Here is a 15,096-nt window from a genome sequence, read left to right as displayed (position 1 = left end):
CAGGTGTGAGCCACCACACCTGGCCATTTCTATCTTTCTAATATTAAGACTTCCCATATGGAAACATGGTGTGTCTCTCTCTCTCTTTGTCTTTCTTTTTTTTAGTATCACTCTGTCACCCAGGCTGGAGTGGAGTGGCATAATCTTAGCTTACTGCAACCTTTGCCTACTGGGTTCTAGTGATTCTCCTGCCTCAGCCTTCAGAGTAGCTGGGACTGCAGGTGCCTGCCACTACGCCCAGATAATTTTCGTATTTTAAATAAAGATGGAGTTTCACCATGTTGGCCAAGCTGGTCTCAAACTCCTGACCTCAGGTAATCCACCTGCCTCAGCCTCCCAAAGTGTTGGGATTACAGACGTGAGCCACCATGCCCAGTAGGTATCTGTTTTATTGTTGATGAAGTTATAGAATTTTTAGTAGCATCCATGATGTTTTTAAATAAAACATACTGTAAAATAAACCCAAGGATACGATGTTGTTAAAAACAAATTAAAGAACAAGGAAAAGAAGGGCTGGAAGAAAAACAGAAAAAAACACATTTCACTTGAGCGAAAATACCAAGTGTGGAAATCTCAAAGGAATGTTCAAATATGGGGCCAAAATAAGATTGTGCATATACTAAGTTCACAAAATCAAGAATAATATAAGCCCATGAGTTTTAAAAATAGGAATAAAACAAAATACCCAGATATATCACTGGGTTATTTCAGATCAACAAATATCTTTTTTAAACCTTAAGAGAATCTGGTGCTTGTTGGTATTATAAATATGGTAACAAAATATAAGATTATTGAATAAGAAGCATTTTACTTGTTTGTATTAACATTGTGTTAATAATCATGTCAACTGTTTTGATTAACAATTGTGTTAATGCAAAATTAATACTATTTTAGAAAAAAAGAGAATCATTTATACTTTTTATTTCTAGTTACACAAATAACTGATCCTCAGCCAAGGACAAAAAGGTTTCTAAGTTCAACACAACAGTTCAATAAGAATTATAAAAGGATAGCTACATAGCAAACATAAATAGCAGATTCATATGGAACAATCACTAGAATTTATTTAAGTTTGCACGATCCTAGGCATCTTAATGATTATTTAGTAATCATTATTATTTAATGATTATTAATGATTAGGAAAAGGGGCAAAGAGAAAAAATCGTGGATGGGGAAGTAGGGAACAGCATTAAGCTATTTTGAACAAATAATGAAGTGTGAGAAAATATAATCTGTTAGATCTCAGTGCTTAAGAGACTCTCTAAATGATACAGATACAAGGCTTTCATGATAGATCGATTGATTGAATTTCCCTGATTGTGCAGGATGTAAATATAATATTAAAATTAAAATTCGAAATATTTAAAGTTAAAAACAATATAAAATCTTTTAAATTGATTTTCTATTCTCAGGATAAAAATAACAATATATGTAAATATATATACAGGTAATGTAACTATTATATACATTGAAATTATAATAGTATGGTTGACATATTTGCAAGTGGGAGATAGAAAAATAATGGGGAGCGTAAGCCTTCACGTTACTTTACAGAACACCAAAGAGTAAGTTTTAAATTTTGTAGATAATAAAGCAGAGATTTTGTTTTAAAAGTAAAAACTTTATTAATAATCTTTGCGATCAAACAAAAGTGAAGGAGTGAATTAAAATTAAAGGTTTGCCAACGAAGTTTGTAAAGAGAAGTTGGAGGCAGCTAGTTTCTCGGTATAATTCTTTATCTTTCATTGAGGGAAGACATTAAATACCATTTCATATTTTAGGAAGAAATCATGGTACAATAATATGTTTAAGGATTCTATAACAAGCGTTATAGGCATGCATTGCATAATGACAGGGATATGTTCTGATAAATGTGTTCTTGGTCAATGTCACTGTGCGAACACTATAGAGGATAATTACACAAACTAGATAGGATAGCCTATTATACACCTAAGATATAGAGCATCGCCTATTGCTCCTGTGCTACACATTTGTACAGCAGATTTCTGTGCTAGGTAATTTTAATACAATTGTATTTATGTATTTAAAATATCTAAATCTAGAAAAGGTACAGTAAACAGTAAACATACAATATAAAAAACACAGTACACCTGTATAGGATACTTACCAGGAATGAAGCTTGCAGGGCTGGAAGTAGCGGTGAGTGGGACAGTGAGTGAGTGGCGAGTAAATGTGAAGGCCCAGGACACTACTGTGCACTTTGTAAATACTGTACATGGAGTCAACACCAAATTTATTTAGAAATATTTCTTTCTTCAATAATGAATTAATCTTAGTTTACCATAATATTTTATCTTTAGAAACTTTTTATTTTTTAACATTTGACACTTCCATAATAGCACATCTTAACACACATTGTACAGGTATACAAAATTATTTTATTTTGATTTCCTTATTATTTAAGCTTTTTTGTATTTGGAACATTTTATATATTTTTTAATATTTAATTTTTTTTGTTAAAAACTAATTTCCCTCAGCCCAATCAGGCTCAGGATTATCACTATCCCTGTCTTCCACCGCCGCATCTCGTCCCACTGGAAGATCTTCGAGGGCAATAACTTGCATGCAGCTGTCGTATTTTATGATAACAATGCCTTCTTCTGGAATACCTCCTGAAGGACCTGCCTGAGGCTGATGTACAGTTTTTTTTAATAAGCAGAAAAGTACAACTTTTCAAAGATTACTCTAAAATAATGATGGAAAGTATGGCATAATAAATATATAAACCAGTAACACAGTTCTTTATTATCATTATCAAATATTATGTAATATACACAATTACATGTGCTATACTTTTATACAACTGGCTGTGTGGTGGGTTTGTTAATACCTGCATTGCCACAACCGTGTGAGTAATGCATTGAACTGAGACATAAGAATGGCTACAATGTCACTAGATGATAAGAATTTTTCAGCTCCATTATTATCTTATGGGACCACTGTCCAGCACGTGGTTTGTTGTTCATTGAAATGTTTTTATACAGCATGTGATTGCACTTAAAATAAAAGGTGACCATGGCAGAGAGTGGCAAGGGTATCAGGAAGAATAAAGTAGATATTTGTATAGAATAAACATGCACAATTTTTACTTGTCAATTTATAAATTCAATTAAAAAGCAGAGAGTGGATGAGGGGTACTGTTAAGATGGTTACAGATATGTAGGGGAAAAATAAGGCTAATATGAACAAGAGTCATGTTAATAAAAATATAACCAAGTAAAGAATTTCAATTGACAATTTGAGAATTGATTTTTTAGTATTTTTTTGTTGGAAGATTAGATATGAGGGTAAAAGGGGATAGTAGATATTGCTTTCAGCACCTCCGTGGATCAGTGATACGGTGGGGGAGACAAAGGAGTGAACAACAGGTTTGGGGAAGGAAGACGACGTGTTCAATTATAAACAGGTTTATACTGAGATCCTGTAACATATTTACTCCCATATAGTGAAGGTGGAAATTAGATACATGTGTATGAAATGCAGAAAAGCAAGCCTGAAACACAGATGAAAACTGAGATTCATATACATATTGATAGACTAAGATCTGCTAAGAAAAATGTGTAGGAAACAGATAAATCTGGAGAAATTTCTGCCTCTACAAATTGAATCAAGACAGATGCCTTGCAAAAAAAAAAAACTAAGAAGAGGAAGCAAGGAAATGAGGTATTATGAAAACAAAGGGAAGACAATATTTTAAAGTAGAAAGAACGGTTAGATCTAGTGAGTGTCCTCAAGACCACTGAGGTAAGGATGCATACGTGTCACTTTTATTTGGCCACATTTGGGTTGCCACTGCTTTAGAATTTTTTTATAATGTGGTGTTATTCATAACAGCCAAATTTTTTTTAATGTGGTGTTATTCATGATAGCCAAAATATGGACTCTTGGAACCAACCAAGTGTCCATCATTGAAAGAATAAATAAGGGAAATTGGGTGTATATATGTATACACACACATGCACACAATGAAAAGGAAAAAGTTTTGCTATTTGCAACAATATGGATGGATCTGGAGAACGTTGTATTAAGCAAAATAATCCAGGCACAGATGTACAAATAACCCATGATTTTATTCATATGTGAAATCTAGAAAAGTTAGATTCAAAACTGGACCCCTACCTCTAATCATATGTGAAAATTAACTAAAAGATGAATTAATGATTTAGATGTGAAATCTCAAACTACAAAAATAATAGGAGAAAATCTAGAAAATATCCTCTAAGCATTGCCTTTGGCAAATAATTTAGGGCTAAGTCCCTAGAAACAATTGCAACAAAAAACAAAAATTGAGAATTGGGACCTAATTCAACTTAAGAGCTTCTGCACAGCAAAATAAATTACCAAGAGAGTAAGTACACAGTCTGTGGAATGGGAGACAGTATGCGTAGAACTATGCATCAACTAACAAAGGTTTAATATCCAGAATCCATCAGGAAACTAAACAAATAAATAAGCAAACAATAAAAAATTCAATTAAAAATGGGCAAAGGATGTGAACAGAGATTTCTTAAAAGAATACATACCACATTTTCTTTATCCAGTTTATCTTTCCTGGGCATTTGGGTTGGTTCCAAGTCTTTGCTATTGTAAACAATGCTGCAATGAACATACATGTGCATGTGTCTTTATAATAGATTGATTTGTAATGCTTTGGGTATATATCCAGGAATGTGATTGCTGGGTCAAATGGTATTTCTATTTCTAGATCCTTGAGGAATCTCCACACTGTCTTCCACAATGGTTTAACTAATTTTCAATCCCACCAACAGTGTAAAACATTCCTATTTCTCCACATATTCTCCAGCATGTTATCTCCAGATTTTTTAATGATCACCATTTTAACTGGTGTGAGATGTTATCTTAATGTGGTTTTGATTTGCATATATCTAATGAAAAATGTGGCACATACACACCATGGAATACTATGCGGCCATAAAAAAGGATGAGTTCATGTCCTTTGCAAGGACATGGATGAAGCTGGAAACCATCGCTCTCAGCAAACTGACACAAGAACAGAAAACCAAACACCACGTATTCTCACTCATAAGTGTATGTTAAACAATGAGAGCACAAGGACACAAGGAGGGGAACATCATACACTGGGGTCTGTTGGGGGATGGGGGCTAGAGGAGGGATAACATTAGGAGAAATACCTAACATAGGTGACAGGGGGTTGGATGCAGCAAACCACCATGGCACTTGTGTACCGATGTAACAATCCTGCAAGATCTGCACATGTATCCCAGAACTTAAAGTAAAATTTAAAAAAAAAAAAGAAAAAAAATGTGATACATTTGCACCACGAAATACTATGCAGCCATAAAAAGGAATGAGATCATATAATTTTCAGGAACATGGATGGAGCTGGAAACCATTATTTTCAGAAAACTAAACAGTGCAGGAACAGAAAACCAAATAGTGCATGTTCTCATTTGTTAGTGGGAGCTGAATGATGAGAACACATGGACATATGCAGGGGAACAACACACACTGGGACCTGTTGTCAGGGGCGGGGGAAGAAGAGCATAAGGAAGAATAGCTAACAGATGCTGGGTTTAATACCTACGTGATGGGATGATCTGTGCAGCAAACCACCATGGCACACATTCACCTATGTCACAAATCTACACATCCTGCACTTGTACCCCGGACCTTAAAATAAAAGTTGAAAAGAAACTAATGGTCAAAACCTTTCCAAATTTGGTGACTATCATTATTACACAGCTCCAAGTAACTCAACAGACCCCCAAGTAGAATAAACTTTAAAAAAAAAAAAGTATACATACCAGTGGCCAAGAAACATATTAAAAAATACTTAACATCACTAATCAGCATAGAAATTCAGATTAAAACCACAATGAGATACGATCATACACAAATTAGAATGGCAATTATGTAAAAAGTTAAGAAAACAACTAAAGTTGGTGAAACTGTAAAGAAAAAGGAATACTGTAGACTGTTAGTGGAAATACAAACTACTCTATCTACTGTAGAAAGCAGTTTAGAGATTTCTCAAAGAACTTAAAACAGAACTACTGTTCAACTTAGCAATCCCACTGCTGGGTACCTACTCAAAGGAAAATAATTCATTTAATCAAAAGACACACACATTCTCATATTTATTGCAGTGCTATTCACAATAGCAAATACATAAAATCAACCTAGGTACCCATGAACAGTGGATTGGATAAAAAAGAAATTTGGTACATATACACCATGGAATACTATGCAGCCATAAAAATAAATAAAGTCACCTTTTTTGCAGCAACATGGTTGAAGCTAGAGGACCTTATCTTAACTGAACTACTGCAAGAAGAGAAAACCAAATACCGGCCGGGCACGGTGGCTCAAGCCTGTAATCCCAGCACTTTGGGAGGCCGAGGCGGGTGGATCATGAGGTCAAGAGATCGAGACCATCCTGGTCAACATGGTGAAACCCTGTCTCTACTAAAAATAAAAAAAAATAGCTGGGCACGGTGGGGTGTGCCTGTAATCCCAGCTACTAGGGAAGGAGGAGGCGGAGGTTGCAGTGAGCCAAGATCCCGCCATTGCACTCCAGCCTGGGTAACAAGAACAAAACTCCATCTAAAAAAAAAAAAAAAAAAAAACAGATACCACGTTCTCACTTATAAGTGTGAGTAAAACATTTAATACACGTGAAAGTAAAGAAAGGTTGGGAATAATAGAGACTGGGGATCACTAGATGAAGGAGGAGAAGAGGGAACTGGGCAGAAGAACCACCTGTTGAGAACTGTTTGCTGCCTGTGTAACGGGATCAGTGGGACGAACCACAAGCCTCAGTGCCACACAATTTACCTATGTAACAAACACACATGTGCACCCTTTCATCTACAATAATTGTTGAGATTATATATTTTAAAATATGTACAGAGAATAATGGAGGTTACCAGAGGCTAGAGGGTAGATAGAGGTAAATAAAGATATACAACATTTCAATTAGAAGGAACGCAGTTTAGAGATTTCTCAAAAAACTTAAATAGAACTACCATTCAACTCAGCAATCCCACTTCTGGGTACATACTCCAGGAAAACAGTTCATCCAATTGTAGACCTCCAAGTAGGATAAACTTAACAAAAAGAAAAAAAGGAAAAAGAATACATACCAGTGGCCAACAATAGGAGATCCAGTGTACATCATAGTGATTATATTAAATACCAATCTATTATATACTTGAATATTGCTAAGAGGGTAGATTTTAAGTGTTCTCACCACAAAAATTTTAAGTATGCAAGAGTGTGTTAAGTTTGATTTAGTTATTTCACTATGTTTACAATGATCAGGGCATCATGTTATATACTAGAAATATACATATATTTTTATTTGTCAATAACTAAATACATATCAGTGGGCATTTAAGGCAAATGTCATATTTAAGTGACATGCGAAATGAAAAATAAAAGTAGTATTGCTTATCTATATCTAGATGTTTTAGAAATTTGTCCTTTACCTGTAAATTTTAAATTAAAGGCTCTGTAGGAAAATTGCATTTAATTTTTGGTATTGGTCATTTTAGCTGTCTGTATTTTTCTTTATCAGTAGCTTATTGTCTTATGTTGTGTATAATTTATTTTAAAACTCCCTTATATTTTAACAATTTTCATTTTTGTGCTGAGTCTAGAATCTTGATTTGTATATAGATCTGTTTATTTAATGTCAAGTCTAAATATCCACTCAGGACATCCATTGAATGTCATAGTGACTGTAGTTAAAAACAACATATTGTCTATGCTTGTTTATGTTTATTATTTGATTACTTAAATAATATTGAAATATTAATATATTTTATTTTATCATTGTAAACACTTTAGCTATTGCTAACATTTCAACTCCTAACTGAATCCCATTAAATACATTATTATTTTATCGGCTAACTCCCATATTTACATCAACTGCAGGTCTGCTTGCATTATTTTTATTGTATTGTTTTTCTGTAACATCATTTCTGTCTCTTAGTATGCCTAGTGTGTGTTTATTGTTTGGATGTTAGGAGGTATATTTTTCCTTTTAGTTCCTTTTAGTTATTTATTTATTATTGTTATTTAGTTATTATTGTTCCTAAAAGGAATATTGTTCCTTTTAGTTATTAATTTCATGAGGAGAGTTTAAGTTTAAATTTAAACTTAAATTAAATTTAATTTTAAGTTCATGTGCAGGATATGCAGGTTTGTTCCATAGGTAAACATGTGACATGGTGATTTCTGCATCTACCAACCCACCACTTCCATATTAGAACCAGTATGTATTAGCTATTTTTCCAGATGCTCTCCCTCCTGCTGCCCCCCACAACAGGTCTCAGTGTGTGTTGTTCCCCTCCCTGTATCTATGTGTTCACATTGTTCAACTCCCAATTAAAGGTGAGAACATGCCTTGTTTGGTTTTCTGTTCCTGCATTAGTTTGCTGAGGATAATGGCTTCTAGCTCCATCCATGTCCCTGCCAAGGACATGATCTTGTTCCTTTTTGTGGCTGCATAGTATTCCTTGGTGCTCCAACAAACATATGAAAAAAAGCTCAACACCACTGATCATTAGAGAAATGCAAATCAAAACCAAAATAAGATACCATCTCATGCCAGTCAGAACGACGATTATTAAAAAGTCAAGAAACAACAGATGCTGGTAAGGTTGTGGAGAAATAGGAACACTTTTATACTGTTGGTGGGATTAAGAATTAGTTCAACCATTGTGGAAGACAGTGTGATGATTCCTCAAATACCTAGAACCAGAAATAGTGTTTGACCCAACAATCCCATTACTGAATATATACTCAAAGGAATATAAATCATTGTATTATAAAGATACATACATGCCTGTGTTCATTGTAGTAGTATTCACAATAGCAAAGACATGGAATCAACTCAATGCCCATCAGTGGTAGACTGGATGAAGAAAATGTGACTTTTTCTTCTATTATGCAGACAGACTAAGGACTGATTATCTTCATTCAACTAGGGATAGAATTTATTGAAATATCGATTGTAACTCTGGGAAGTTTCTGTCAACTCCGTTTTGCCTCTGTTCCTAGGGCATAGCTCTTATGGCCTTCACTAAGATGTTTATGTATTTATTGTCTACATCTTCCCACCCCTGGCTAGTCCTGAATTCTAACACTTGCTTCCTCAGAACAGTTAAATGGTGGGCAGCCTGTTATTTGCTGTAATTATCTGTAGCTCCCTACATAGTTGCTTCTCCTCCTATCCCATGGAACGTCATAATTAACCACACCCCTGTGGGGAGGGCCAGCCATAGCAGGTTGTTATTCATTACTTTTTATCAGGCTCTGGTCCTTCCTAGGGTCAATTTTGTCCATTTCTATCTTTGGTCCTCATTAGGCCACAAAAGAGTCTGCTAGCTAACTTGTTCCCTCTTCGGCTCTCTTCCAAGACAAAACATTAATTCTCAGCCTTTGATATTGTGTCATCATTTGACAAATGCCGGGGGAGAAACGAAAATTTCAAAAAGTGAATGTTATCACAAAAGAACTATAGTCAGTGAAAAAAGTTCAATTTCTAAAAGATACATACTGTGTATTCCTTTTAATAACACTTTCAAAATAACAAAATTTTTGTGAAGATTAGTTGTTGCCATCGGTGAAAGATGTCGGAGGACAAGTATGGCAACAGAAGAAAAGAAAGAGAGAGACTATTGGTGGAATTTCTTTGTATTTGGATTGTGGTGGTGCATATTTTTATGTAACCACATTACATAGGATTATATATATACACATTCGTGTTACATGTGAATTTATGAAGTCTGAATAAACTCTATGTATTCTGCTAGTGGGAATATTCTGGTTATATTGTTTTATAATTATGCAGATGTCACCATTTGGGGAACCTGGGTGAAAAGTACATATGAGATCTCTATTTTTAGCAACTTCTTGTGAATCTACACTTACTTTAAATTTTAAAGTTTTTTAGAAGTAGCCTCCTCATCTCTCATATTTTTAAAAGTATTTGCTGGTTATTTTCCACATAAATACTCTTTAAATTATATTTACATATAGAACTCACTTTTGTTGAATTTGTTTTCATCTTTCTACAAAAGTTCACAATATCATTTAATGTTGAATAAATGGGGTGCTATATTGTTAATATTTGTGTCTTTTAAAGTATCATTATTGCATTAACTGGATCCTCTGTGAATCTATTTCTATTTTATCTGTCAATCTATTTATCTATCTCATCTATCATCCATCAACTAGTTATCTATCTAGTAGTTAGTGTTCAATAATTTTGTAAAATGTGGAGATTATTGAATGACAGTGACTTTCTCCAGAGCTTACAATCATAGTATGGCAGTATCATCTCTTGGGGATGAACAAAATCCCTTAGATATTCAAATGGTTTATGGTTCTTGAAAGTTCACCATTGCCCAATCAAATATTGTTCCTTTTAGTTATTAATTTCATGAGGATAGTATCATTAGCAAAAGTATATTTAAAATGCTTCTTGTCATGATGATAATGAAAAAAAATTGATAATCACTGCTCTAGAGAAGAGCTATGTTTGCTATTGTCGGGCAGCTAATAAGAGCAGGGCTCTCAAAATTTGGTCTGGCAACCCATGGGGAAGCAGATATCTGTCAAGAGGGCCACTGGCCTCAAATGATTGTCACAGTAATACCAAGATGAATTTTGACATTTTGCACTCATTTTCTCATGAGTGTACAGTGTCATTTTTATTAAACTACATGAAATGTGATTTTCACAATGTGTCAAATGAAGGAGAAAATACAGTCTAGCAGTCAACTATTACACCAGACTTTAAAGATATTTCAACCAATGTAAAACAATGCAGTACTTCTCACTTGTGCTTTTTGAAAATATTTTTCCTAATAAAATATGTTATTTGTATTAATATGTGGTGGGTTTCTTGTTGTTATGTGTAAATAAGTTAATTATCTTTTAAAAATTCTGTTTTAGTTTCTAATATAAATGCTGATAGATATCTATCAAATAGGAAAAACTCTTTGGTGTACTAAACAATGTTTAAGAGAATAAAAGATATTCTGTTGAGGGGCAAACACCTAGATAAATGATGGCTTGATGACTTTGATGCCCTAATAACGTACTCATCTATTTTGAGGGTTACTGAGGTAGCTACAGCAGCAATTCCAGACCATCTGTAGCCAGGCAGAAATTCTATTCTCATGAAACGTTGTTGTTGTTGCTGTTTTTTATCCTAGGAAAAATGCTCTATTTCAGGTTCACATTCACTCCTAGAATATTACCTATTAGACTTTCAACTACAAGTTGAGGAAGTGTGGCGTGGCTCTACCTCTTTGATGGATCCTGATCTCCTGTTTTGCCCTCATGGATCTACTGAAATATCTGTTTATGCCTCAGAATCTTACTGCTTTTGAATTGGGAAAGAAGTAACTCTAAAATGGTGACCTCATCTGATATGGTTTGGCTGTGTCTCCAACCAAATCTCATTTTGAATTGTAGCTCCCATCATTTCTGCATGTTGTGGGAGGGGTCTGGTGGGAGATAATTGAATCATAGGGCGGTTTCTTCTGTAGCAGTCTCATGGTGTGAATAAGTTTCATGAGAGCTGATAGATTTATAAGAGGTTTCCCCTTTCTCTTGGTTCTCATTCTCTCTTTGCATGCTGCCCTGGAAGACATGACTTTTTTTCTCTTCCTTCTGCCATGATTATAAGGCTTCCCCAGACATGTAGAACTGTGAGTTAATTAAACCTCTTTTCTTTATAAAGTACCCAGTCTCGGGTATGTCTTTATTAGAAGTATAAGAAGAGACTAATACATCATCTATCTAGGACTCTCTTCTGTTTGAAATCTTAGTCCCATATTTTGTTTAGTTTGAATTACAAATGATATAGTTTCAAAATAAGAAACATCTGAGTTTGAATTATAAGTGATATGGTTTCAAAATAGGAAACATCTACCTTTACATTTCAAAATAACACATTTTACTTAAACAATATAATTAAAATAGTAATACTAATTAAAAGATATTTCATAATATTTTTTACTCAGAAAAATTATTACTTCATGGAAAATTTGGTTTTCTATTGGAAAAAGCTATAATGTGAACCAGAAATAATACAAACCAGAAAATACACAATAAATCTATTTAATAAGTTTCTAGCCATTGTTCTAGCTGTAATTTATCCTTTAATTTTCTCAAAGCTATTGTTATTTGTCCTTACAGATTAAAAAATATATATTGAACCACCTGAGAAACTCTAAGTATTTCTCTTTTTGTCCTCCCTCTTCTCTCTGAATAGACTCTTTGCTCATGGTCTATCATTAAGTTATACTATTCTTAAATAATAAATGCCTATCTAACTCATGGTCTGTCTCTCACTTAAAAAAGAAAGAGAGCAATTTTCTCTTAAGCAGCTGGTTCAGTGAAAAAGTGCTTACATAAAAATATACACAATTTCTTAATGCTAGCAAATTTCCCTTGAAGAGACAAACACATGGGTAAATGATGGCTTGATGACTTTGATGCATTTAATAATTCACTCACCTGGTAACACTTTACTGATGCTAGATTCAAGTCTTGGATATTGCAATTCTGTAATCATATTAAGATAAAATTAATTAGAATGAAAAAATACCTATTATTTTTCTCACACCACACATGCAAATGAAGTTCAATAATCTTTTCTTAATAACATACACGAAGGCATATTCCAGCAACACCTGAGGGGTGCTTTCCCAATATAAAAAGGAAAGTACAATATAGACATCTGCATTTCAAATATTTCAAAAGTGAATAAGAAAGAAATTATTCATAAGCAGGTGGAGAAAAGTAGAATAAGCAAAGGATGGCTTGAATTGTTAAACTCTTCTCCTTCCTTAATTTCTCCACCCTATGACTGTGAAATGGAGTTCTGAAGACTGAGGGAATATTACATGAAGGGCAGCAACAAATTTAGAGGCTCAAAAAATAGATAAATATTTATTTTTACTTTTTCTGAATATTTCTATTATTATTATTATTATACTTTCAGTTCTGGGGTAGATGTGCAGATCTTGCAGGATTGCTACATAGGTATACACATGCCATGGTGGACTGCTTCCTCCATCCCCCGTCATCTACATTAGGCATTTCTCCTAATGTTATCCCTCCCCAATCTCCTTACCCTCTGCTATTCCTCCCCTAGCCCCCCACCCCCAAACAGACCCCTGTGTGTGGTGTTCAACTCCCTATGTCCATGTGTTCTCATTGTTCAACACCCACTTATGAGTGAGAACATGCAGTGTTTGGTTTTCTGTTCTTGTGTGAGTTTGCTGATAATGATGGTTTTTAGCTTCATCCATGTCCCTACAAAGGACATAAACTCATCCTTTTTTATGACTGCATAGTATTCCATGGTGTATATATGCCACATTTTCTTTATCCAGTCTATCACTGATGGGCACTTGGGTTGGTTCCAAGTCCTTGGTATTGTAAACAGTGCCGCAATGAACATATGTGTGCATGTGTCAAAGGTTTATTTTTAATAAATATTAAATATATGTAAGCTACAGATTGTTAAAGATAATTTTTATAATCAAAAAATTCATCTTGAGTAAGTATGCATAAACTATTTTTTAAATTGAGTGAATACATTTTAAAAGGAATAACACAGATACACAACATATTAAAAATATATTTAATACTGAGATAAAATTATTATATATATATATATATTTATTTATTTTACTTTAAGGTCTGGTGCAGAATGTGCAGGTTTGTTACAAAGGTATATGTATGCCTTAGTGGTTTGCTGCACTTATTAACCTGTCCTATAAATTCCCTCCACTTGGCCCTGTGTCCATGTGTTCTCATTGTTCAACTCCCATTATAAGTGAGAACATATCTTGTTTGGTTTTCTCTTCCTGTGTTAGTTTGCAGAGGATGATGGCTTCCAGCTTCATCCATATTCCTGCAAAGGATATGATCTCATTCATTTTTATGGCTGCATAGTATTCCATGGTGTATAAGTACCACACTTTCTTTATCCAATCTGTCATTGATGGACATTTGAGTTGGTTCCATGTCTTTGCTATTGTAAATAGTGCTGCATTAAACATACCTGTGCATGTGCCTTTATAGTAGAATGATTTTTATTCTTTTGGGTATGTACCCAGTAATGGGATTGCTGAGTCAAATGGTATTTCTGGTTCTAGATCCTTGAGGAATTGCCAAACTGTCTTTAACAATGTTCGGCTGGTTAACATTCCCAACAATAGTGTAAAAGTGTTCCTATGTCTCCACAGGCTTGCCAGCATCTATTGTTTCTTAACTTTTTAATTATCAACATTCTAACTGGCATGAAATTGTATCTAATTTTGATTTTGATTGGTATTTCTCTAATGATCAGTGATGTTGAGCTTTTTTTTTCTTAATATGTTTCTTGGACATTCAAATGTCTTCTTTTGAGAAGTGTATATTCATATCCTTTGCCCACTTTTTGATGGGGTTTTTTGTTTCTTGTAAATTTGTTTAATTTTCTTGTAGATTCTGGATATTAGGCCTTTTGTTGGATGGGTAGATTACAAAAAAAAATCTCCCATTTTGTAGGTTGCCTATACACTCTGATGATAGTTTCTTTTGCTGTGCAGAAGCTCTTTATTAGATCTCATTTGTTAACTCTGGTTTTTGTTGTTGCACTTGCTTTTGGTATTTTTGTAATGAATTCTTTGCCCATGCCTAGTCCTGAATGGTATTACCTGGCTTTTCTTCTAGGGTTTTGATGGTTTTGGGTTTTACATTTAAGTCTTTAATCCATCTTGAGGTAATTTTTGTATAATGTGTAAGGAAGGGATTCAGTTTCCGTTTTCTGTCTATGGCTAACTGGTTTTCTCAGCACCATTTATTGAGTAGGAAATCCGTTCCCCATTGCTTTTGTCGGGTTTGTTGAAGATCAGATCAGATGGTTGTAGATGTGCGGTGTCATTTCTGAGTCTCTGTTCTATCCCATTGGTCTGTATTTATGTTTTTGTACCAGTGCCATGCTGATTTGGTTACTACAGCCTTGTAGCATAGTTTGCAATCATGTCAATAGTAGTTTGATGTGAATAACATTAAACCTATAAA

General features: G+C 34.1%; 1 long non-coding RNA gene across 1 annotated transcript in view; it reads right to left on the bottom strand.

Annotated features, from left to right (window-relative positions):
- Positions 1–2,431: 2,431 nt before the first annotated feature.
- The window catches only part of LOC118151584 (uncharacterized), a 44,489-nt gene continuing 31,824 nt past the window's right edge, over positions 2,432–15,096 (bottom strand). The window contains exons 2-3 of the long non-coding RNA XR_004739972.2: positions 12,538–12,585; positions 2,432–2,652 (exon numbers count right to left, since the gene is read on the bottom strand). This is a non-coding gene — a long non-coding RNA (uncharacterized LOC118151584). The remainder of the gene's footprint in view (positions 2,653–12,537; positions 12,586–15,096) is intronic.

Source organism: Callithrix jacchus, chromosome 2 (assembly GCF_049354715.1).
Source record: "Callithrix jacchus isolate 240 chromosome 2, calJac240_pri, whole genome shotgun sequence".
Classification (NCBI taxonomy): Eukaryota; Metazoa; Chordata; class Mammalia; order Primates; family Cebidae; genus Callithrix; species Callithrix jacchus.
This window is presented reverse-complemented; position numbering and strand designations above follow the sequence as displayed.